The sequence below is a fragment of the Schistocerca serialis genome, chromosome 7 (genome assembly GCF_023864345.2).
Source record: "Schistocerca serialis cubense isolate TAMUIC-IGC-003099 chromosome 7, iqSchSeri2.2, whole genome shotgun sequence".
NCBI classification, from domain to species: domain Eukaryota; kingdom Metazoa; phylum Arthropoda; class Insecta; order Orthoptera; family Acrididae; genus Schistocerca; species Schistocerca serialis.
In genome coordinates, this window is record NC_064644.1 from 109,148,261 (window position 1) to 109,172,542 (window position 24,282).

Below are 24,282 nucleotides of genomic sequence, written 5' to 3' on the forward strand. Positions count from 1 at the left end.
GTTTGGTAGATCAAATTATTCAAGATTTTTACATTGCTCATCAATAGCTTGAATCTTTTTTTGACGCCAAATCTTTCATTTGCTACACGAAAAGTTAAGTAATAAAATGAAACACCTCCAGCCGTCCTTATGATGTCATTTACTGTATGGCTGCCAGTTTCGATGCTTCAGTGCACCATCTTCAGATGCTGGCTGATCCTGAGGGAGTCACTGATGCATCGCGTATGCGGATGGCGTTAACCCCCTCATCATCATCTTAAGACCTGAAGATACGCACTGAAGCACCGAAACTGGTTGTCATACAGTAAATGACATCATGAGGACGGTTGGAGGTGTTTAATTTTCTTACAAAAGTGAACGACCGAAGTCCTCCAGACCTCCATTCACAAGGATGGATATAAAAAAGGTTGTATCGTGTGCAAACTTCGTTTTTTTACCGTTGCTCCACTATGTGATATTTGTAACCATTTGAGTTTCTGGACAAACTTTATTGAGTAACTCATCAAATCCTATAACAAAATGGGTACAAGAAGTAATGGATTTCCTCAGTCCATCTTCATAATGAGGAACAATCCCATAAAGAATTGAGTACCCAATTTTAGTTCGCTGCAGTTCCAGTCTTCTGGCTATTTCAGTGTAATTGAACGCTTTGTTTTTAAATTAATTGTACGTCACTTCCAGCTGAGTGCACTGACTTGCGAGTCAACATGTGATGTGTTGTCGCGTTACCCAGCGGGTAGTCTAGAAGGTGTACATTGCCTTCGCCAGGACGACCACCGTGCCTGTTCCCCACAGAGCTTGCGTGAGACGCCATGGGGCCGCGCTTAGTTTTGTGCATTCAGCGACGTCCTTTCACATATTTGCGGCAGCAAGTTCAGGAGAGTGAAAGCTGTTTCCAACATGGCATATTAAATCTCGGATGTGAATCGAAACAATCCCCAACACGTTCTAACTGTGTGTCGAGCCTGTTTCTTAATAACGCATAAACTTTCACATATTTAATTTTATTTATCATTAATTATACCCGCTTGTGGTGTTCTGTATATTCATAAACCTTTGTTCTTTAACTGTTTGTAACGATAACTTCTTTTTTCCGTAGTCGAAGGACAATAGTTCCACTAAGTACTGAAAGGTTTTGTCCAAAGGAAGGTAAAATAGTGTTTTTGTTGTTTTTGTTTTTAGAGTAAAAATCTAGGGACTGTATGTTAATATTGCAGAAGGCTGAGGACGTCCATTGTCAATTAGCAAGCAAGAACGCACTCTGAGTATTTGAAAGAAGCGCGTGATTTTGCTGCTCTTCCGGCTTCGGGTGACGATGTCGTAAAAATACCGCTTTTAAAAGAAAACGGCGGTTTAGTCACCTAAAACCGTAAAGGCTCAGGGTCATCGTGGTGTGGTTGCAGCAGTACCTTGGACGACTGGCTGCAAGTAATCGTATTCTGTTCTTTATCTGTTACGACCAGTTGCGCGGACTGCTCTAGGCTGAGGCACCTTTTTACACCATTATTGTTCTACGGAAGTGAGATTACGTGGCGCTGTTCTTCTATGTAATCCAGCTGAACGCCACGAGGTCACCGGCCAGTTGGGAACTGTCAACGAGGCCACTCAGAATCGGTAGTGTTCTTGCCCTTTCCGCTGCACAATGGCTATTGTTGACAGTCTGAATGCCGTATGTCTTACGACAACTTCCTGCTTCAGTGCTGTTCAGCTGCTAACGGCGCCATTGGCCTTCATTTCCAAACTGTTTCCCGTTCCAGCCTTGCTTCTTTTCGCCTGTTTTTAATAACACGTTAGGTCAAGTTGACATGCTTGTCTACTGTCTGGCGGCAGTGCGGATGGACTTCGTAGGTGAACGAGTGAAGACGTTTAAAACGCGATCGACGTTTTCCTCGGATGTTCTTGGTCGCCCACTCCTCCCTTTATCCAACACTGTCTCCGTAAATCTTTTGTACATGCACGGATTGAAGGGCGTGATGGTGGATCTCTTCCATACTTCGTTCTGAAGTTTCGTTGAGTCTGATCATCCGATTTTATCTCAATAAACCAGAACACACATTGTGCCTTCTCTTGAGGAGTTGTCATTTTATGGAGGTTGAGCTCCTTCCATCAACAGAGTATCTGAAACACAACATTTCAGTATATATAAAAACTTTAATAAGCAGTGATTACAATAAAAGAAATTTTGTTAAAATATTTCAACAACTGCCCTTATAATAAAATTTTGAAGCTGTAAAGGGACTTTATGGACACCCTGTATTTTTCATGAAATAAGCGAAGTTTTCGCGATGTGAAGCTTTTCATACAGAATTGGCGCGCACAAGCCTTAGCGTAGCGGAAATGACAACACAGTGGGGGAAATGACAACACAGTGGGAGTCGATAGTGCCAGGCGGGAGTAGTCAAATACCAACTAGTTCAGATAGGACTAAAGGTGGAGATAAACCTTATCATCATGCTACAGTTGCGGTAGTGCTTCGTGTCCAGCGACCTCGGTGACAACGAGACAAAATAAGCATTCGTTGCTTTCCTCAGTGACTGCAATCTGGTAAGAAAAATTTTACATTGTTACTTGCCTGGACGCCATGTTTTCGCTTTTTTACTGAAATGTTCGGTATTTTAGTTCCATGTTCGGTACCGACGTATGAGTGCTTTGGTATTTTTTAGAATTCCCGTTATATCACTTACCTATTGATCTGCAGAATTACCGAAAGGATAACGCCGGTTCATTCATTCGTGGAAAGAGTCTTCAGCCATGTGAATCATTTATGGTCTGACACTAGAAACAAATTGAGTGTCGTGTTGGTAAAAGCAAAATTATGTATTCGTTGTAGTTTTAAGTTTGCAACATGCAATGACTTTTTCCAAAAAATGAAATGTAACAAAAAATTAGTTGAAAACTGTAACGAGCAATAGTGAATATAACTTTTAATGTTGCTAGCAGTCTGATAGTGTCACCTGAGCTCGGCAAATTCTTTCGTCAGTCAGTGTTCGATAATTTCGTCAATTTCATCTGGCAAACCGACGCGCGACGGGTACTCAAAACGCTAATTATGAAATTTGTTGGGGATCCGCGTAGACGCTCCAGGACACACGCTACGACAGACTCAACGAATGTGATGCATATTTATAGCCGCTATTTATGTCTCACCTTGTGTCTTTAAGTTTCCAGGCAGAATTTCTGATGGGTTCCCATGGGACTAGCGCGTCTCTTTTTCTGTCAGTTACCGCATGAAATAGTTTAGCTGTTTCGTTATTCTATGTAAATCGTCAAATCTTACGACATGACAATTTTTAAATTTTATACAGGGTGGTTCATTGATCGTGACCGGGCCAAATATCTCACGAAATAAGCGTCAAACGAAAAAACTACAAAGAAGGAAACTTGTCTAGCTTGAAGGGGGAAACCAGATGGCGCTAAACCAGATGGCGCTATGGTTGGTCCGCTAGATGGCGCTGCCATAGGTCAAACGGATATCAACTGCCTTTTTTTTAGTAGCAACCCCTTTTTTCTTACATATTCGCGTAGTACGTAAAGAAATATGAATGTTTTAGTTGGACCACTTTTTTCGCTTTGTGATAGATGGCGCTGTAATAAGTCACAAACATATGGCTCACAATTTTAGACGAACAGTTGGTAACAGGTAGGTTTTTTAAATCAAAATACAGAACGTAGGTACGTTTGAACATTTTATTTCGATTGTTCCAATGTGATACATGTACCTTTGTGAATTTATCATTTCTGAGAACGCATGCTGTTACAGGGTGATTAGCTGTAAATACCACATTAATGCAATAAATGCTCAAAATGATGTCCGTCAACCTCAATGCATTTGACAATATGTGTAACAACATTCCTCTCAACAGCGAATAGTTCGCCTTCCGTAATGTTCGCACATGCATTGACAATGCGCTGACGCATGATGTCAGGCGTTGTCGGTGGATCACGATAGCCAATATACTTCAACTTTCCCCACAGAAAGAAATCCGGGGACGTCAGATCCGGTGAACGTGCGGGCCATGGTATGGTGCTTCGACGACCAATCCACCTGTCATGACATTTGCTATTCAATACCGCTTCAACCGCATGCGAACTATGTGCCGGACATCCATCATGTTGGAAGTACATCGCCATTCTGTCATGCAGTGAAACATCTTGTAGTAACATCGGTAGAACATTACGTAGGAAATCAGCATACATTGCACCATTTAGATTGCCATCGATAAAATGGGGGCCAATTATCCTTCCTCCCATAATGCCGCACCATACATTAACCCGCCAATGTCGCTGATGTTCCACTTGTCGCAGCCATCGTGGATTTCCCGTTGCCCAATAGTGCATAATATGCCGGTTTACGTTACCGCTGTTGGTGAATGACGCTTCGTCGCTAAATAGAACACGTGCAGAAAATCTGTCATCGTCCCGTAATTTCTCTTGTGCCTTGTGGCAGAACTGTACATGACGTTCAAAGTCGTCAGCATGCAATTCCTAGTGCATAGAAATATGGTACGGGTGCAGTCGATGTTGATGTAGCATTCTGAACACCGACGTTTTAGAGATTCCTGATTCTCGCGCAATTTGTCTGTCACTGATGTGCGAATTAGCCGCGACAACAGCTAAAACACCTACTTGGGCATCATCATTTGTTGCAGGTCGTGGTTGACGTTTCACATGTGGCTGAACGCTCCCTGTTTCCTTAAATAACGTAACTATCCGGCGAACGGTCCGGTCACTTGGATGATGTCGTCCAGGATACCGAGCAGCATAAATAGCACACTCCCGTTGGGTTCAAATGGCTCTGAGCACTATGAGACTTAACTGCTGAGGTCATCAGTCACCTAGAACTTAGAACTACTTAAACCTAACTAACCTAAGGACGTCACACACATCCATGTCCAAGGCAGGATTCCAACCTGCGACCGTAGCGGTCGCGCGGTTCCAGACTGTAGCGCCTAGAACCGCTCGGCCACACCGGTCGGCGCCCGTTGGGCATTTTGATCGCAATAGCCATACATGAACACGGTATCGACCTTTTCCGCAATTGGTAAACGGTTCATTTTAACACGGGTAATGTATCACGAAGCAAATACCGTCCGCACTGGCGGAATGTTACGTGATACCACGTACTTATACGTTTGTGACTATTACAGCGCCATTTCTCACTAAGCGAAAAAAGTGGTCCAACTAAAACATTCATATTTCTTTACGTACTACACGAATATGTACTAAAAATGGGGATTCCTACTTTAAAAAACGCAGTTGATATCCGTTTGACCTATGGCAGCGCCATCTAGTGGGCCAACCATAGCGCCATCTGGTGTCCCTCTTCAAGCTAGACGAGTTTCGTTCTTCATAGTTTTTTCGTTTGATGCTTATTTCGTGAGATATTTGGCCCGGTCACTATCAATGGACCACCCTGTATACCTCTCTCTCTCTCTCTCTCTCTCGCTGTGTGTGTGTGTGTGTGTGTGTGTGTGTGTGTGTGTGTGTGTTTGTTTGTTTGATTTTCGAATGTAACGTGCCTGTTGTTGTTGTTGTTGAGGCGTTGTATGAAGATGGAATACTTCAAGACGTTTGTGGTCGCCGGTACTTGCCAATATGTTACCCGTCTGATCGCACTGCAGTATCTTGCGGCGCCAGACTTCCCTCTCGGAGATGCAAAGTCAGTACCACCCGCAAATCTCAAACATCAGCTAAGACAAAAGAAATTCGCGAGCTGCTTCTTTACTGCGCAGGTATTTCACCTGCGTTATACAGTATACATTCAATTATATGTTACTACAGCGTACTACTTTATCAAAGTTCACAATATGGATTCGTTTTTTGCACTCTGTGCGTCCTCTCTAGGTTCCCTTTGACAAATCACGTCATGATAATTGTCGTGTCCTGCGGGGTTCCGTGGTCTACAGGGAATTTCCGAGGTAGCACGGCAGTTTTCATGGAATAACTGCCCCGATGAGTAGTGTGAGGTAACGGTCGAGTCGTCGCGCCCTGAGAATACTCCAGTGGCCGCTTGGCGGGCGCGGGCCGCTTGGCAGGCCGACCACGTGGTGCCAGAAGCTGGCCGGAGCAAGAGGGCTCCAGCCGCGTGGCTGGGAATTCCACGGTGACGCTATGTTGATGAGGGAGACACGCCGGGAGTGCCAGAGATGGCGGACATTTCACAGAGAAATTAACAGTAGCCAAATGAATTGTGATACCTCAGAATGAAACATGGTCATTACTATTACTTGCACGACGATTCTCATGGTGTAATCAGATTTTCAATATTTTCAATATCTTTATTAGTTTAAAGTTTAGTATTTGACGATAAATTATGCAAGTAACACCCAGCAACGAATTTCCAAAATCTAAACGATTCATCCGATTTCGTCGATCTACGTGTCTTTAGAAAGCCATTAGTGTAAACCTATATTGGTATGAATTACAGGCATGTAACTTGATTAGAGCATGAGTTATTGCAGGTCAAAGTGGCCGATTGCTATCGATCGCGTCAGGCCATAAGTACTCCACAGTTACACGAAAAAACGGTAGCAGCATGCTTATAAATATATTTATTCATCTATGTCTTCGTTTATATCCGATATATACTATTCATGAAGAAATTGCTTAAACATTTACTGTGTTTTTGAAAGTACAGACACATTAGGCTCCTGCCCAACCTTTTGCTTCCTTTCTTTTGATAAATGTTTGTTTAATTGTTATGTATTTAATGTGTGTTTGAGCGTGTTTATGGTCCAGCCATAGGAATATTTATTTAATTTCAAGTATTTAAATGTAACTCCAGTATTTCGTATGTTTCATTATGTTTGTGAGTGGGCGTTGGCTTGTTTATAACGGATTTGATGGTGAAATACTATTAATGAACGTGGATTTGATAGTAATTTAATTTAACTGATATTGGCTCTGAGGTGTGTACCAATCACAGCGATCATCTCCGGGGGAGGACACGAAGTTGTTATGAGCAGCGCGGCAGTTCTGGACAGGACACGGGAGTGAGTGCTGGACGCGGACAGTACAGCGCGACGGACTCACAGTCGGCGGAAAGACTTGGACAGTGGAACAGTTTGCGCGTGGTCGCGGAGAATAGAAGTATTTCGGAGTGCCGACCTGTGCTCTTGTGTGATATCCGTGGCTTCTGCAGTGAAGACGTAGTGTGCGTTTAGAAGTGAATATCTCGCGAGCTGTGTTGTTGTTCATAACAAATTACGTGAAGTAGGAATCTATTGTTTCACCGTTATTCAACTTATGTTTTATTTAATTGCTGGTCTATCGACACCAATAACTGTTTTGCAGAAATATACCACATTCTCAAAAGTACTTCTACTATCGTACTCACCATTTAAAGTCGTTAAGATAGTACCTGCAGATTTTATTTAATTGCAATCTTTCATTTATAGATTTATATGTTTCTTTCATTGCTGAGTGATAGAAACCTTCGACCATTCGATTTATGTGTCTATTCTTACCATATACTGTAGACTCAGCAATATTTGGCCGGTAATGCGGCAACTACGTATCCCAGCCCCTAGACAACAAAACCAGCCACAACTTTTAATATTTCAATACTTACGACTCGGAGGGTGCGTAGTTGTTTGAAAGCCCGCAGTAGGTGCCTCCAAGCGCAGGCACCCAGGTGCTCATAGCCCCTGCCTTGCAGATACGCTGCGTCTTCTTTGGCTCTCATGACATGCGCAAAACAACAGAGAATTTCCCGCGCAGTATGCTGCCCAAACACAAACATTTACTGAAAGATCAAGTTCAGGTGCTTGGTCAAGATCACGACTGTCCTTCGTCGGTTAGAAAGATAGAGGGAATAGCACATCACTTTTTCCTAAGTGATAGGTTACTCTCAGTGTGTGTGTGTGTGTGTGTGTGTGTGTGTGTGTGTGTTTATAGAGATCTTATTTTATTTGTTACTATAATGTTTTGTTTGTTTCGTTACCCGGCCGTCTAAGGACCACGATATGCGTGCAATAATTCTGACTACTGTTCTCATTATTATTATTGCTACTATTGCTACTTCGTTAAGTAATATGCTTCTCATCAGTTCACCGTATCTTGCAAGGCGTTCGCCCTACCATTTTTTGGCAAAAGTTGTTCGTATACGCCGCGCGGTCACGGTCCGTGCGGCTCCTCCCGTCGGAGGTTCGAGTCCTCCCTCGGGCGTGTCCGTGTGTGTGTGTGTGTGTGTGTGTGTGTGTGTGTGTGTGTGTGTGTGTGGTGTTCATAGCGTAAGTTAGTTTAAGTTAGATTAAGTAGTATGTAAGCTTAGGGACCGATGACCTAAGCAGTTTGGTTCCATAAGATCTTACCACAAATTTACAAAATTTGTTCGTATACTCATTTACCCTATATCTTTTTGACGTTAATAGTCCTGGGTGGTCTTGCCTTCGGTTTCGAGTCAAATATGTTTGAGAGGCGTTTAATCAATTTGCAGTCATTTATTCTTCGAATGTGGCCATAAAAGCGAACTCACAATTTGCACATTGTTAGCGTAATTTTTATGTTTTTATTTCGTTTTTTTATCTAGACCCCACCTTATCGTTATAAAGTAATAAAAAAGGAGTGTAAGCTCTTTGCTGCTGACTACACAGTGTTTTGCCAAACCTCGCTGTCTTTATATTAGTGTCTCGTGTGTCGCCAATCGATAATTTTGGAAAATTTTAGGTCTACTTCTAAATTATCCATATTCTGAACGTTGGCAGTCGTTGTGATTGTTATAGAGTCTCTTCTGCTAGAATATTTATGAATCTCGTTAAGCGAACAACTCACATTTTTCTTTCAGCTTTTATTTTTGCTATAGTGTCAGTATCTTTAAAGAGGTCAGATAGTTCAGTTTTTTAAATTTTTTCAGATTCGGTGTTCTCCACAGACGGAGGCCTTCACTGCTCCAAAAATTTCATGTAGTGTCTTCTTCTCAGATATACTTAGGGATACTTCACCTTAAAATTAAAACAATTGCAGTCCTCGGTTGCGAAAATGAAGGCTGCAATTGTTTTAATTTTACTTTGTAACGGTCGCTGACAACGCAGCGATGTGTAAAGCTTTAATACTTCACCTTATTTTTCGGCAGACTCCAGGGATCTACGTGCATATGCTAAAACTGGTTGTAGAAGTAAGTTACAGACGCGTATCTCGCCTTTCGTAGAAATATTTCTATTTATTAAGCTGTTTGACCCAGCATAATAAGTTTTCTTATTTGCGTTTTGAATTTTAATGCAGCCTGTCACATTATTTGCTGCATTGAACAAGATTCCTATGTATTTCAGAATAAAATTCAGCCGTCAGTGGCAAATATATTTTTACTTCACATTACCAGTTTCAACAAATTAATTTGTCACCTTTAGAAGCCTATAAAATTTTGGATGTTACAAGTCTTTAGATGTAGGTTATGTGAACTGTAAGAAGTTTATTGCAGAAACTAACTTAGTAGTGGTTTAACAGATGTCAGTATCTTCTTCGCTGAAGTATAAGATCACAGCCGGCCGGTGTGACCGAGCGGTTCTAGGCGATTCAGTCTGGAACCGCGCGACCGCTGCGGTCGCAGGTTCGAATCCTGCCTCGAGCATGGATGTGTGTGATGTCCTTAGGTTAGTTAGGTTTAAGTAGTTCTAAGTTCTAGGGGACTGATGACCTCAGAAGTTAAGTCCCATAGTGCTCAGAGCCATTTGAACCATTTTATAAGATCAGAGTATTTCCAGAAGCATACATATTGTATGTGATTATTGTAAACATAGACTGACAGATACACTTTGTGAATTACATCTATGTACATGTCAAACTGTTGTGCTATCAGCGAGAAACATATATAAAAGCATGGAAGAAATAACTAGGAAATATTAGGAAATTATACGTGTAATACACTCCTGGAAATGGAAAAAAGAACACATTGACACCGGTGTGTCAGACCCACCATACTTGCTCCGGACACTGCGAGAGGGCTGTACAAGCAATGATCACACGCACGGCACAGCGGACACACCAGGAACCGCGGTGTTGGCCGTCGAATGGCGCTAGCTGCACAGCATTTGTGCACCGCCGCCGTCAGTGTCAGCCAGTTTGCCGTGGCATACGGAGCTCCATCGCAGTCTTTAACACTGGTAGCATGCCGCGACAGTGTGGACGTGAACCGTATGTGCAGTTGACGGACTTTGAGCGAGCGCGTATAGTGGGCATGCGGGAGGCCGGGTGGACGTACCGCCGAATTGCTCAACACGTGGGGCGTGAGGTCTCCACAGTACATCGATGTTGTCGCCAGTGGTTGGCGGAAGGTGCACGTGCCCGTCGACCTGGGACCGGACCGCAGCGACGCACGGATGCACGCCAAGACCGTAGGATCCTACGCAGTGCCGTAGGGGACCGCACCGCCACTTCCCAGCAATTTAGGGATACTGTTGCTCCTGGGGTATCGGCGAGGACCATTCGCAACCGTCTCCATGAAGCTGGGCTACGGTCCCGCACACCGTTAGGCCGTCTTCCGCTCACGCCCCAACATCGTGCAGCCCGCCTCCAGTGGTGTCGCGACAGGCGTGAATGGAGGGACGAATGGAGACGTGTCGTCTTCAGCGATGAGAGTCGCTTCTGCCTTGGTGCCAATGATGGTCGTATGCGTGTTTGGCGCCGTGCAGGTGAGCGCCACAATCAGGACTGCATACGACCGAGGCACACAGGGCCAAAACCCGGCATCATGGCGTGGGGAGCGATCTCCTACACTGGCCGTACACCACTGGTGATCGTCGAGGGGACACTGAATAGTGCACGGTACATCCAAACCGTCATCGAACCCATCGTTCTACCATTCCTAGACCGGCAAGGGAACTTGCTGTTCCAACAGGACAATGCACGTCCGCATGTATCCCGTGCCACCCAACGTGCTCTAGAAGGTGTAAGTCAACTACCCTGGCCAGCAAGATCTCCGGATCTGTCCCCCATTGAGCATGTTTGGGACTGGATGAAGCGTCGTCTCACGCGGTCTGCACGTCCAGCACGAACGCTGGTCCAACTGAGGCGCCAGGTGGAAATGGCATGGCAAGCCGTTCCACAGGACTACATCCAGCATCTCTACGATCGTCTCCATGGGAGAATAGCAGCCTGCATTGCTGCGAAAGGTGGATATACACTGTACTAGTGCCGACATTGTGCATGCTCTGTTGCCTGTGTCCATGTGCCTGTGGTTCTGTCAGTGTGATCATGTGATGTATCTGACCCCAGGAATGTGTCAATAAAGTTTCCCCTTCCTGGGACAATGAATTCACGGTGTTCTTATTTCAATTTCCAGGAGTGTACATTTGAAAGAACGTGGCACATAGTTCTAATGTATAAACGGATTCGGCTAGTTCCTATCCTATTGTATATTTCTTTCTACAGACGATATGTTGTTGTTACCATCATTGTATTAGAGGGGGATGTAAATTATGTCAAATCACTGACTTATCGAACTGCTTCCACCCGAAAATTAAATTTACAAATGAAAAGAAATTCAACATAGTGAACTTAGGTTTCTGGACCTGAAAACGTGTTTGGTAGCTTCGACATTTACAGGAAATCCACCACAACTGACAACACTGATGTGTTCTTGTCACGTCTTTAAGCACAAACTGGCGTTCTTTCTCGTTACGATGGACGGTTTTATTGAGCTGCCCGCAACCCATTCTATTATTGCTACTGAACTTGATAACTTAAAATTATAACTTGGTATCAACTTTATAAAAATGAAACCAATAAGAATATAAACATGGGTAACATTTCTCGTCATATAGCTAATTTGTTTAAAAAATATTTCATCGGTATGTCCTTTGCCATCAATAACGTCACCAGGTTGCCCTTTATGCACAATGAGAAGCGCCCAACTGACAAATTTTTCGAAACTGGGGTATATACAAGACAGTGTGGCATATGTCACATAGGTCAGACAACGAGACCATCTAAGACGCGATCTCGTGAGCACTTGCTCAACAAAATCATTGAGAATTCATATAATCAACTTTTGTAGAACATCTCAAAATCGAGAAACACATCCTTCTTCCTCTAGTCTTACTTGACATGGAAATTTTGCATATTGTCGGCAAGGGCTACAAAATGAACCTTATAGAAGAATTTGAAGTATATAAATATTCCACCTGATTTGTTGAAAGATCAGCTTGCATTGAAAATTAGACATTGTTTTGATTGTATAGCATCTCTTATAAAATATGAAAATTAGCCCATTCTTTTTATGTATTAGAACTATGTGCCACGTTATGCCAGCGTATTATACTTGTAACTTCTTCATGTGCCTCAGTTACACTTTTTGTATGATTTTATGTATGTTACTTGGTGCTGGCACAACAGCTTTACATGTAAATACGAGGGTCGTCCACAAAGTAAGTTCCGTTTCTATTTCTATCCGCGGCAGCGCTACGATCACAGTTCCGAGCATGCGCGGCAGTTACTCAAGGAGAAGACATGTACGCCATTTTCAGATCGCTGCTGCCGACGTGTGCTTTGTAGTGCTTCTTTATAATGTCAGTCATAATTGAAAATGCCGCCGCCTGTGAAATCAGATCTGTGATTTGTTTTCTAAATGCAAAGAAAGTTAATAAAAGGAATTTCATCAGCAAATCTGCGAGGTTTACGGACAGAACAAGCGCCGACTACTATCAAAAGGTGTTTTCTTCTTCTTCTTCTTCTTCTTCTTCTTCTTCACGATAATGCCCGACCTCACACGGCGAATGTGGCCAAAACTCTTATGGGAATTTCACTGGGACGAGTTTGATAATCCTCCTTACAACCCGGAACCCCCTCCTAGCGACTTTCATCTCTTCTTACACCTAAAATTTGTCCTTAGTGGTCAACACTTCAACGATGATGACGAGCTGAAAGAACATGTTACCACATGGTTGAATACACAGGCAGCACCTCCTATGAAGAAGGCATACAAAAACTTGTGCCATACTATGAGAAGTGTCTATAAAATTTCGGAAGCTATGTAGAAAAGTGGTTTAACAGTTGTAGATTTTTGTACAATAAATATTTTTTATGTATCTGTACACTTTTGTTTTATATAACCAAACGGAACTTATTTTGTGGACATACCTCATAGATATGATTCACTCATTGCATCTGTAAATCTTGTTCACAATTATAAACAATATATGTGTTTTTGGACATATTACTCTGTGAAGGAGATATTGAAATATGCTAAACCAATAATAAGTAAGTTTCTGTAATATACTTCTTATACTTTAGATAAATTTATAGCCCAGATCTTACGATTTATAATATCATTAATTGTGTAGGCTTCTGAGGATGACAATTTGTTACGTAATAAAAATTTCTGTGCGACTGATGACTGAATTTTATTCTGAAATATTTACTACTGTTGCTGAAAACTAACAGCTATGAATAAAATAATAGCTTCCATATATTTTAATTGGTTTCTTTATTTGTATTTTCCAGCTTGACCTTTACGTTACCACATTTTGGAGTTCTGGTGAGTACAACGTATTTCGTTTTTTTAAATATCTAATTGCAACCCAGTTCCTTCAAGAGGTTTGACTGCTCATGAGAGTTACAATTTTTATTGTCTTCTAAAAGTATGATGTCGACAGTGTAAGGCAAATTAGATTTATTATTATTATTATTGTGGAATCCTGCCCACCCACCCACTCGTCTCGTATAGGGTGCCTAAAGGATGCTGCGTTCTAGGAATGCTATACAACAGTTCAAGCAAAATCTGATTAATAGTTATTACAAATAAGAAGAATGACAATACCTATTTTGTATTTAAAAGTGGTCTGAAACGATGGGCGACATGCAAATAAGTTCCTTTGCTATATACAGTGTTCATGCGAGCAGTTGATGTGGATCGCACGTCACTGCTATCGTAGCACTCTCTACTAGGCCGTGCTAATACTGTCTGAATATGGAGCCGATACTGAGCGGCCGAAGCTGGCAGGAGCGGCGCTTTCATATTCTCTTCTCGTAAAGGCCGCTCCTGTCGTGGTGCAGTCACAATCAGCGCACCATTGGCCGACGTCGTCTCACCGCCTGCTCTTTTCTTGCGTTCTTCATCTTCGTTCCGGCGCTTGTGGTTACGCCAGAACATTCCTACTCCCCCCCCCCCCCCCCTCCCCGCAAAGCGACGGACCGTCGTCGTGTAGAGAGTGTGACTATGGCGGGGGAGGCAGGAGTGTGGGCGCATCGCCGGGCCGGAAGCTGTGGTTGCAGGGGACTCAACCCGGTAAATAGCTGGCTGCCCAAATGTATAAGCCGACAAGGCACCGGAATAGGACTGATCTGGTATTTGCACGGCCTGCTGAAATGATGGATCGGACTGTTTCAAAATCTGTTCTGAGTTTATAAGGTACACTGTACACGATCGCACCATGCAACATAATATCTGAATGTAAAGCACCGCAAGCACGTTTGAATTTGTATTTCCTTGTCATACCCTGTAAATCTGTTACCCACTAGAGATAAGTTTGTCCTGACCGCTTTTTGCAATTATAGAATTGATACCGAGCTGCTACCACATTCATTCGTTGGTCGTAATTGTTACTTAACGACTGTATCACCTGTTCATAACTAAGTTCACTCGGAGTGGCTTTAGTGATAAGCTTTTGTAGGAGCCTAAACACTGCACTTCCTACTGTTGGTATTAGATAGGAAAGTTTCACAGTACGTGGTACATTGTGAGCGAGGGTATGGGCTTCGAACTGGGACAACCACTTGAGCCATTCCTCTTCTTGTTCATGAAAGCGTCGAAAAGATGGTATAGTAGTAGGTGTAGTGAGCGGTGCTTGTTCCGTCGGGCGCGCAGCGTTGGCCAGTTGCTGCTGCACCGTGTTGAGTAAGGTGGCGATTTGTTGTGTCTGGAACTGAAACATCTGCATTAGCTGTGTGGTATCTAACGCTTGCGGCGGCAGCGCCTGAACAGGGACGGGACAGGTGAGGTGGGCATGTTGGAACGACACATATGCAAAAAAAGACAAGGCAAGCTAGTAAAATTAGGACACAAGCAAAGAAAATTTCTGCAACGCCCACCTGAAAACACTGATTAGCAAAAAGACAAGAAACTGGTAAAGCAAAGAAAAGCCCCTGGAAAATAAAGACAAGACAGAATTAAGGTGCCAGCACAATATCAACGAAAATTCCGTGGCCGTCAGGCACAGGGTTCGGCGGATACTCGTCGCCAAATGTGGAGTCCTGCCCACTCGTCTCGTATTGGGTGCCTTAAGGATGCTGCATTCTCGAAATGCTATATAACAATTCAAGCAAAATCACATTTATAGTTATTTATTACAAATAAGAAGAATGAGAATACTTAACTTGTATGTACAACAAATGGTCGGAAGCGATGGGCGACATGTAAATAAGTGTCCTTTGCTATACACAATGTTCATGCAAGCAATTGAATTGGATCGCACGTCACTGCTATCGTAGCACACTCTGCTAGACCGTGCTAATACTGTCCGAATACTGAGGCGATACTGAGCAGCCGAAGCTGGCAGAAGCGGCGCTTACATTCGCTTCTTGTAGAGGCCGCTCCTGTCGCGGTTCAACTCGTAATCAGCGCACCATTGGCCGATGTCGTCTCACCGCTTTCTCTTCTCTTGCGTGCTTCATCTTCGTTCCGGCGCTTGTGGTTACGACAGAACAATTATTATTATTTGTTGTTGTTGTTTTGTGCACTCGTTTAATTCTCTCATGTGTCGGATAACTTTTTCTATTACGAGAGCGAAGAAAAATGGTGATTGTATCAATAAGAAATTTTATATAATAAAAATATGTAATTAAAATGGAATGAAATGCATTTAATTCATCGGGGAGACTCTCAGCTCAAAATCAATGTCAGCGAATACTAAATGAAAATATATATTCCAAGCAGTTATATGCAGCACAGAAACCTGGAGCATGACCAACCGAGAAAAGGAAAAACTGTTAGTATTTAAAAGGAGAGTAATGAGGAAGATATGGGACCAATCTTAGATAAAGGAGAATGGAGAAAGGGGAGGAATGAGGAACTCTACCTCTCAATGCAAAAATCAGCAGTACTACAGAAGCTGAAGAGCAAAAGAATCCAGTGGGCAGGCCACGTAGCCCGTATGCCATCAGAAGGTGAAGAAAGCACTTGCGGGGAAACCAAACACCAGACGCTCCATACGAAGACCAAGGCAGCGCTGGATGGGCGCCGTGGAGTTCCCGTATAAAAGCACACTAGTTGCTTTGGAGCGCTGTAAATGGTGTAGTAATTGGTACGTAAGACAGTTAAGTGACGCACTAAAGTGGTGTGTACCTGCCACTCGTAGTATGGAAACAAAAGTAGTAAGATGCGTCGACGTAGAGACGTGATGAAATTGCATAAAAAGATGCTGTAGTGTTTGGACGAGCTTATGACAGCATTATGAACGAAGATGTCTAATTTGTTGGTGTATGAACGCGTTCTGCCCAATGCGTCTGCAAGGAGTCGTACACTATGGACATGGTAAACATGCATCACGACGTAAAAACAGTGGTCGTGAAACGACTGCGACCAGAGACGATTGTCACGTCTTGTTATTGACAGTTGGTTTCAAGCCAAGCAAACATTGCCAAAGGATATTTTGATTCGGATACTTCGGAAATGTACATTGCGCGCAGCGGCAAAAAACAGCATCCAGCCAATAAAAAGTGAGAATACAGATGCAAAACGTAATTTAAAATCCAATCGCAGATTTAGGCTGAGGGGGAAATTTAGAATCCAATGACTGCTGTTACGAGCCGATCGCATACATATTGAGCTGAAATTCGTAATATGCAAATGTCCACAGTTAAGTCAGGTTTACTAAAGATTCTAGACCCGCAGCTGAGTCGCGAAGGTATAGGCCGTCCGATAATGTCAGAATGAATTTGTGATACATGCAAAGCATGGACATTAAAGATGGCGTGGACCATTAAAAGAAAAGCCGTTTCATTCGAAAAAAAAAAAAAACTCTTTTACGTGGTGCTCGCGAGTTGATGCTAGATTGCGAGCCTGGAAGACAGCCCCAGACCCATTGCAGGGGGGAGATTATGGCAGCCAAGGTGGTAAACGTAGCGGAGACAAGCTCTCCAGCACTTTTACGCGGTCTCTCGTCTCATTTGCTGGATTTTAATCGTTTGTGAAGGTTGGCGCAGAAGTCTGTCACCATCTTGTTATACAGCATCGTCTGACCTCCATCACCGTAGAATGAGAAATGCAGAGTTTAAATCACAGTGGCAGTTCTGTCGCGTAGTGAGACGTACTACATGTACACTACTGGCCATTAAAATTGCTACACCACGAAGATGTGCTACAAACGCGAAATTTAACCGACAGGAAGGAGATGCTATGATATGCAAATGATTAGCTTTTCAGAGCATTCACACAAGGTTGGCGCCGGTGGCGATACCTACAACGTGCTAGCATGAGGAAATCTCATACACAAACAGCAGTTGGCCGGCGTTGCCTGGTGAAACGTTGTCGTGATGCCTCGTGTAATGAGGAGAAATGAGTACCATCGTGTTTCCGACTTTGATAACGGTCGAATTGTAGCCTATCGCGATTGCAGTTTTCGTATCGCGACATTGCTTGCCGCGTCGGTCGTGATCCAATGACTGTTAGCAGAATATGGAATCGGTGGGTTCAGGAGGGTAATACGGAACGCCGTGCTGGTTCCCAACGGCCTCGTATCACTAGCAGTCGTGATGACAGGCATCTTATCCGCATGACTGTAACAGATCGTGCAACCACGTCTCGATCCCTGAGTCATCGGATGGGGACGTTTGCAAGACAACAACCATCAGTACGAAAAGTTCGACGACGTTTGCAGCAGCATAGACTATCAGCTCGGAGACCATGGCTGCGGTTACCCTTGATGCTGCATCACAGACAGGAGCGCCTGTACTCAACGACGAACCTCGGTGCACGAATGGCAAAACGTCATTTTTTCGGATGGATCCTGGTTCTGTTTACAGCATCATCATAGTCGTACCCGTGTTTGGCGACATCGTGGTGAATGCACATTGGAAGCGTGTATTCGTCGTCGCCATACTGGCGTATCACCCGGCGTGATGGTATTGTGTGCCATTGGTTATACGTCTCGGTCACCTCTTGTTGGAATTGACGAAACTTTGAACAGTGGACGTTACATTTCAGATGTATACGACCCGTTGCTTTACCCTTCATTCGATCCCTGCGAAGCCCTACATTTCAGCAGAATAATGCACGACCGCATGTTGCAGGTCCTGTACGGGCCTTTCTGGATACAGAAAATGTTCGACTGCTGCCCTGGCCAGCACATTCTCCAGATCTCTCACCAATTGAAAACGTCTGGTCAATGGTGGCCGAGCAACTGGCTCGTCACAATACGCCAGTCACTACTCTTGATGAACTGTGGTATTGTGTTGAAGCTGCATGGGCAGCTGTACCTGTACACGCCATCAAAGTTCTGTTTGACTCAATGCCCAGGCGTATCAAGGCCGTTATTACGGCCAGAGGTGGTTGTTCTGGGTACTGATTTCTCAGGATCTATGCACCCAAATTGCGTGAAAATGTAATCACATGTCAGTTCTAGTATAATATATTTGTTCAATGAATACCCGTTTATCATCTGCATTTCTTCTTAGTGTAGCAATTTTAATGGCCAGTAGTGTAGATTATCGCGGGTGCCATGAAAGCGTGCGCGCCTGCCTGTCTGCTCGCGGACCGACCGCAGACATCACTCTGAGATAATTTTAGTAAGTTTTCTGCCTTTGAAACGAATTTAGATTACTCTCGTGGCCACTCATTCTCTCCCCTCTTTTATTCAGAGTAGTTTCACGCGCTTTGTAACCAGTTGGAACTACCGCGGGGCTGGAACGAACTTGTTCATTATCATTAGTATTCTTATATAGATAAATTTTTTCCTATGGAGTAAAGACTATCGTACTGATAATCCGGCATTGTGGACTAGTGATTTTCTCACACTGTAAAGGCTCTTTCTCTCATTTCTCTTGTTCTATAGAGGCAATACCAGAAGTAGTTTAATTCCACGGCCCCCGGTCCCTAATTCTTCAAACGCTTCCCGGTTGACAACCTTGGTGTATATACAGGAAGATCTTTCTATGTAAGCAAATATTTATCCGAAGATCTAGGGCAAAAATGAGAGCAGCCGATGTGATTGTTGACTTCATGGACATACCACCATTGGGAACCCAACATTTCTTTCAATATTAGTTTTAGTTGATTCTTTTTACCGGAATATGAGCTGCAGTCTTCGTAGCGAATCCTCATAAATATACACAGAGGTGACAAAAGTCATGGGATAGCGACTTGCACATATACAAATGGCGGCAGTATCGCGTACACAAGGTGTAAAAGGGCAGTGTATTGGCGGTGACGTCATTTGCACTCAGGTGATTCATGTGAAAAGGTTTAAGACGTGAATGTGGCCGCACGACGGAAATTAACAGACTTTGTAAGTGAAATGGTAGGTGGAGCTAGACGCATGGGACACTGAATTTCGTAAATCGTTTGTGAATTCAGTATTCTGCGATCCACAGAGTTTGTCGAGAGTACCAAATTTCAGGCATTACCTCTCACCACAGACAACGCATATAAAGACCAAGAACAGCCGCGTTTGTGTGGAGTTATCTGTACTGACAGACAAACAACACTGCATGAAGTAGCCGCAGAAATCAACGATGTAGGACCAACGTATCCGTTAGGTCAGTGCGGCGAAATTTGGCGTGAATGGACTATGGCAGCTGACGACCGACGCGAGTGCCTTTGCTGACAGCACCTCCTCACCTGTGTTGCCTCTCCTGGGCTCGTGACCATATCGGTTGGACCCTAGGCGAGTGGAAAACCGTGACCTGCTTCGATGAGTCCCGATTTCAGTTGGTAGGAGCTGATGGCAGGATTAGAGTATGGCGCAGACCCCACGAAGCCATGGACCCAAGGGACCGTGCAAGCTGGTATTGCCTCCATAATAGTGCGACCAGTTTTACATGAAACGGAAAGTGTCCTCTGGTCCAACTGAACCAATTATTGAAGGAAATGGTCATGACGGCTGCTTGGAGACCATTTGCAGCCGTTCGTGGACTTCATGTTCCCAAACTACGATGGAATTTTTATGGATGACAGTGCGCTACGTCACCGGGCCAGAGATGTTCGCCATTGGTGTGAAGAACATTCTCGACAATTAGAGCGAGAAATGTGGCTGCCCAGATTGCCCTGTATGAATCGCATCAGGAGGTCAATTCGTGCACAACACCCTGCACGTTAAACACTTTCGGAGTTATTGGACGGCTGTAGGAGCAACATGACTTAACATTTCTACAGGGGACTTTCACCGACTTCCGTGCCACGTCGAGTTGCTACTCTATGCCGGGCAAAAGGGGATCGGACACGATGTTAGGAGGTATCCCGTGACTTGTTACCTCAGTGTACGAGGTCTAGGACTCTTTGATACGAGGGTTATCCCAGAAGTAAGGCCTCCTATTTTTTTATAAGTACATAGACCTGTTTATTTCTGCAATGGTTTACATCAGTTTACAGCTTGAACATTTAGCTATTTTTCGACATAATCATCATTTCTGTCGATGCATTTTTGTAGACGCTGTGGCAGTTTTTGTGTGCCCATGTCATACCAGCTCCCCGCCATGCTATTCAGAAACTTATGAACCTCTTCTTTCACCTCGCCGTCGGAGCTGAATCGCTTTCCGGTCATATGTTCTTTTCACCTAGGGAACATGTGATAGTCACTGGGCGCCAAGTCAGGGCTATAGGGTGGGTGGGTGGGTGATTATGTTCCACTGAAACTGTTGCAGGGGAGCATCGGTTTGCCGAGCGATGTGTGAGCGAGTGTTGTCATGGAGAATGAGTACGCCCTCGCTCAACATTCCTCTTCTCCGGTTCTGAATTGCCCGTTTGAGTTTTTTCAGAGTCTCACAGTACCTGTCAGCGTTAATTGTGGTCCCACCGATTCAGCTCTGACGACGAGGTGAAAGAAGAGGTTCATAGCTTTTTTAACAGCATGGCGGGGAGCTGGTATGACATGGGCATACAAAAACTGCCACAGCGTCTACAAAAATGCATCGACAGAAATGGTGATTATGTCGAAAAATAGCTAAATGTTCAAGCTGTAAACTGATGTAAACCATTGTAGAAATAAACAGGTCTATGTACTTATGAAAAAAAAGGAGACCTTACTTTTGAGATTACCCACGTAGCTTAATCTAATAATCATCTGCATATGTCATTCATAAAGAAACTTTGGACTCTTCCTTGCCGAATAGTGGTCACAAAGCTGGAGGCAGTGTTACCCATATTAGCGTGATTTCTTGTTCGTGAGGCCGCGGGGAGGGGGGGGGGGGGGAGTGAGTGGGCGGCGTTAAGTAATTTTTTGTCCGATGTGCTTATTTTAGCAACGGCATTTACTAGTGAGCTATTGATCACACTCGCCGCAGGATGAGTTAAGTCACGATGTCAAATCGTAACGAATTATTGTGGGTATGATGGATAAAACAAGTAACGCATTAGCAAAGTAGCGTGTTTCTGCAGTACTCGTCCAAAACGGCCAAATCTGATAACTGTTTAGTGAGAGTATGGATGACATTTGAAAGGTTCGTTCACCAGAGGTGTGTGGAAATTCAGTGTTGCCAGTCTGTTAGGTGCAACGAACAGGAGAAGCTGTGTGGAGCGAGGCAGCAGACGGGCAGTTATCGCGTTTTCATTGTGCGCCGGGCTCGCTGTGGACGCCTTTGTCCTGGCGTCGCTTTTGTAGCGCCCGCCTTCAACTCTTTGTTCTGCTCCGTCGCGATTCCTGCTTGCTGCTGTCCTTCACACAGCGATCTATTTTTACAATACTTTGTTTCACAAATAGGTTGAACGTATGCTGTACACGGTCTGCTTGCTAATGCTAGTGATTTGAAGATTTTCACGGATGGTATCGGAACAGTGAGAATTCTTAACATAACTGTTTCATAGTTTCAAAGCGTTTAACAACCATTCAGATGACTATTACAAGTACTGCCGCTATCGTGTTCAGTATTTAGATAAAAAAAAAAGGTTATAGATGCTAAGGATCACCCTTATTTCATTAGTATTCTTGAGAAGTGCATTATTCACCTTTTGGTAGTTGTAAGCAGATGTAGATCCAAACAGTGAATAGCAGAAGAATAGTAATTTACACTCCAAGAAAATGAAGTCGCGCCAAGACGGTATTATCCGAATGGGACGGAAATTGGTAGACGTGATGTACGTGTACACACAAACAAATGATAAAAATCCGGGTGTCCTCTTGTCCTTGCTGGCCAAGGCAGGGAAGACAAACAGTAAAAACTCCCTCCGTGAGCGGACGTGCATTGTCTTTTTGAAATGTAAGCCCAGGATGGCTCGCCATGAAGGGCAATAAAATGGAGCTTAGAATATCGTCGACATACCGCTGTGCTGTAAGGGTGCGGCGAATGACAGGCAGAGGTGTGCTGCTATGAAAAGGAATGGCACCCCAGACCATCACCCCTGGCTGTCGCCGTGTATGGCGGCCGACAGTCAGGTTGGCACCCCACTGCTGTCTGGGGCGTCTCCAGAAACGTCTTCGGCCTGGTATCTCATTGACTGGAGTAGAATCGTCTTCAGTAATGACACCCGCTTCGAACTCAGCCCCGATGACCAGCGAAAACGTTTTATAACAGTATTCTTCAGTCAGTCAACTAAATTTATAAATTTTTTTCCTTTAAATTTTATCGCAACGTACCTGTGACATGCAAAGACTATTTGTAAAATGTAATATATGTGATGTTACAGTGCTTTGCTAAAGTATATTTGTAACTCATGTAAAGAAATATGTTAAATGTGTAATTTACTAAATAGTATTTCATCGCGGATTGAGGAAATGAAAATGTTTGTGTGTGTAATTTTATATATTGTGCAAGCTGTCATTTGTATAAAGTGGTTCACGGCTGGGGCAATGTGTAGGATATGTGTTATGTAAAAGATGGAGAGCTTTTGTAGTGTACGGAAGTTACTGTGGGAAGCGTAGAAGGTGGCTTGGGTTTTTGGCGCACTACCTGTAGAGCGGGCGGGAACGAGAACATACAGTCTGTAGGCAGAAGTGAAAGACAGCACGCGGAAGGAGCGGGCGATGCCCTACCTGGAATTTGTTGCAAAATAGCCTCGGATGACGACTGATGAATTATTACAGCTCGGGTACAAGTTGTTGGGCCATGCAATGGACGTTAAAACGACGCCAAGAAGAATTAATTATCCCATACTTCAAGTGCAGCCGCCATTGCTATCCGCCACAACCAACGCCTACAGCCAACAGATTACGAACAGTATAATTAGAATTTTAGAAGCGTGAACCATCAATTAAAAATTAATTTTTTTGAATAATTATTGTTTTATAACAAAAAATTTGGTTCACCCTGTTAATTATTCTAATCATTCACCTACGAGTATATGGGGCCCTTTCCTAGTGTTCCATTATTTCGAGTAAACCTGTTTTACAAACATTTGAAGTGCTTCATTCAGTGTCTACAAGCACTAATTTTCATCTTTGAATAAATGTTTGAAAATAATTGTTGTGAACTAATTTTTTAAAGTGAAACTGAGTAAATAAATTTTGATAAAATGCTTTCGGTTATACATGGAATTCAATAATTTGGCTCACTAATACTAAAGTATGATTGCATATAAATATTGAATGACAAAGTTCATGAGTGATGAGCACAAAACTGCTTATGAGATTAGAATATCTAAATATTTAATTTGTGGGTTATACTAAATGCAAACATAGAAGTCCCCACTGGCCTATTTCTTTCTTCTTCACATAGTAATGATTAAAAATTCGTGGTCTTTCTAGACCAATATTATATATGTATGTGGGTGTAGAAGCTAAAAGACTGTGTGTCTTTCTCAGAACTATATCCTCAAAGTTGTATTTATTTGAGAAGTTATGTTACGGAATAGCAGGAAAGTAGGGCGAATTTACTTCTTCTGCATTCCGGAAACTTAACCATTTTTTTGCCCATATAGGCTGGCGACGGTAAATCCATTAGACAAACCACTTAATGTAATGAGCTTGGCACAGAAAGGTCCTAGATTTTGTATTGTTCCATTTTTACTGCATTTCTTTCTAACAGCTAGAAAACTCTAAGGAAATGGGACGGATAGTCTGATTTCCATATCCATTAGTCATAAATGACTATCAAATCCTGTAAAAGGGGTAACATTATAGTATATGCACGGTTCTCCGTATAATAATGTTTCGCGTGGCTTTTCCATTAGCAGGACTATTTGTTCTGTTGGAGTATAGTGTT

At 43.3% G+C, this 24,282-nt stretch overlaps 1 protein-coding gene across 2 annotated transcripts in view; it reads left to right on the forward strand.

The window, feature by feature from the left end:
• Nucleotides 1–24,282, forward strand: part of LOC126412068 (zinc transporter 1) — a 262,949-nt gene that overhangs the window by 76,351 nt on the left and 162,316 nt on the right. For both annotated transcript variants that reach the window (XM_050081460.1, XM_050081462.1), the window contains exon 2: nt 13,438–13,471. The gene's annotated coding sequence lies outside the window, so the exon portion shown is untranslated. The remainder of the gene's footprint in view (nt 1–13,437; nt 13,472–24,282) is intronic.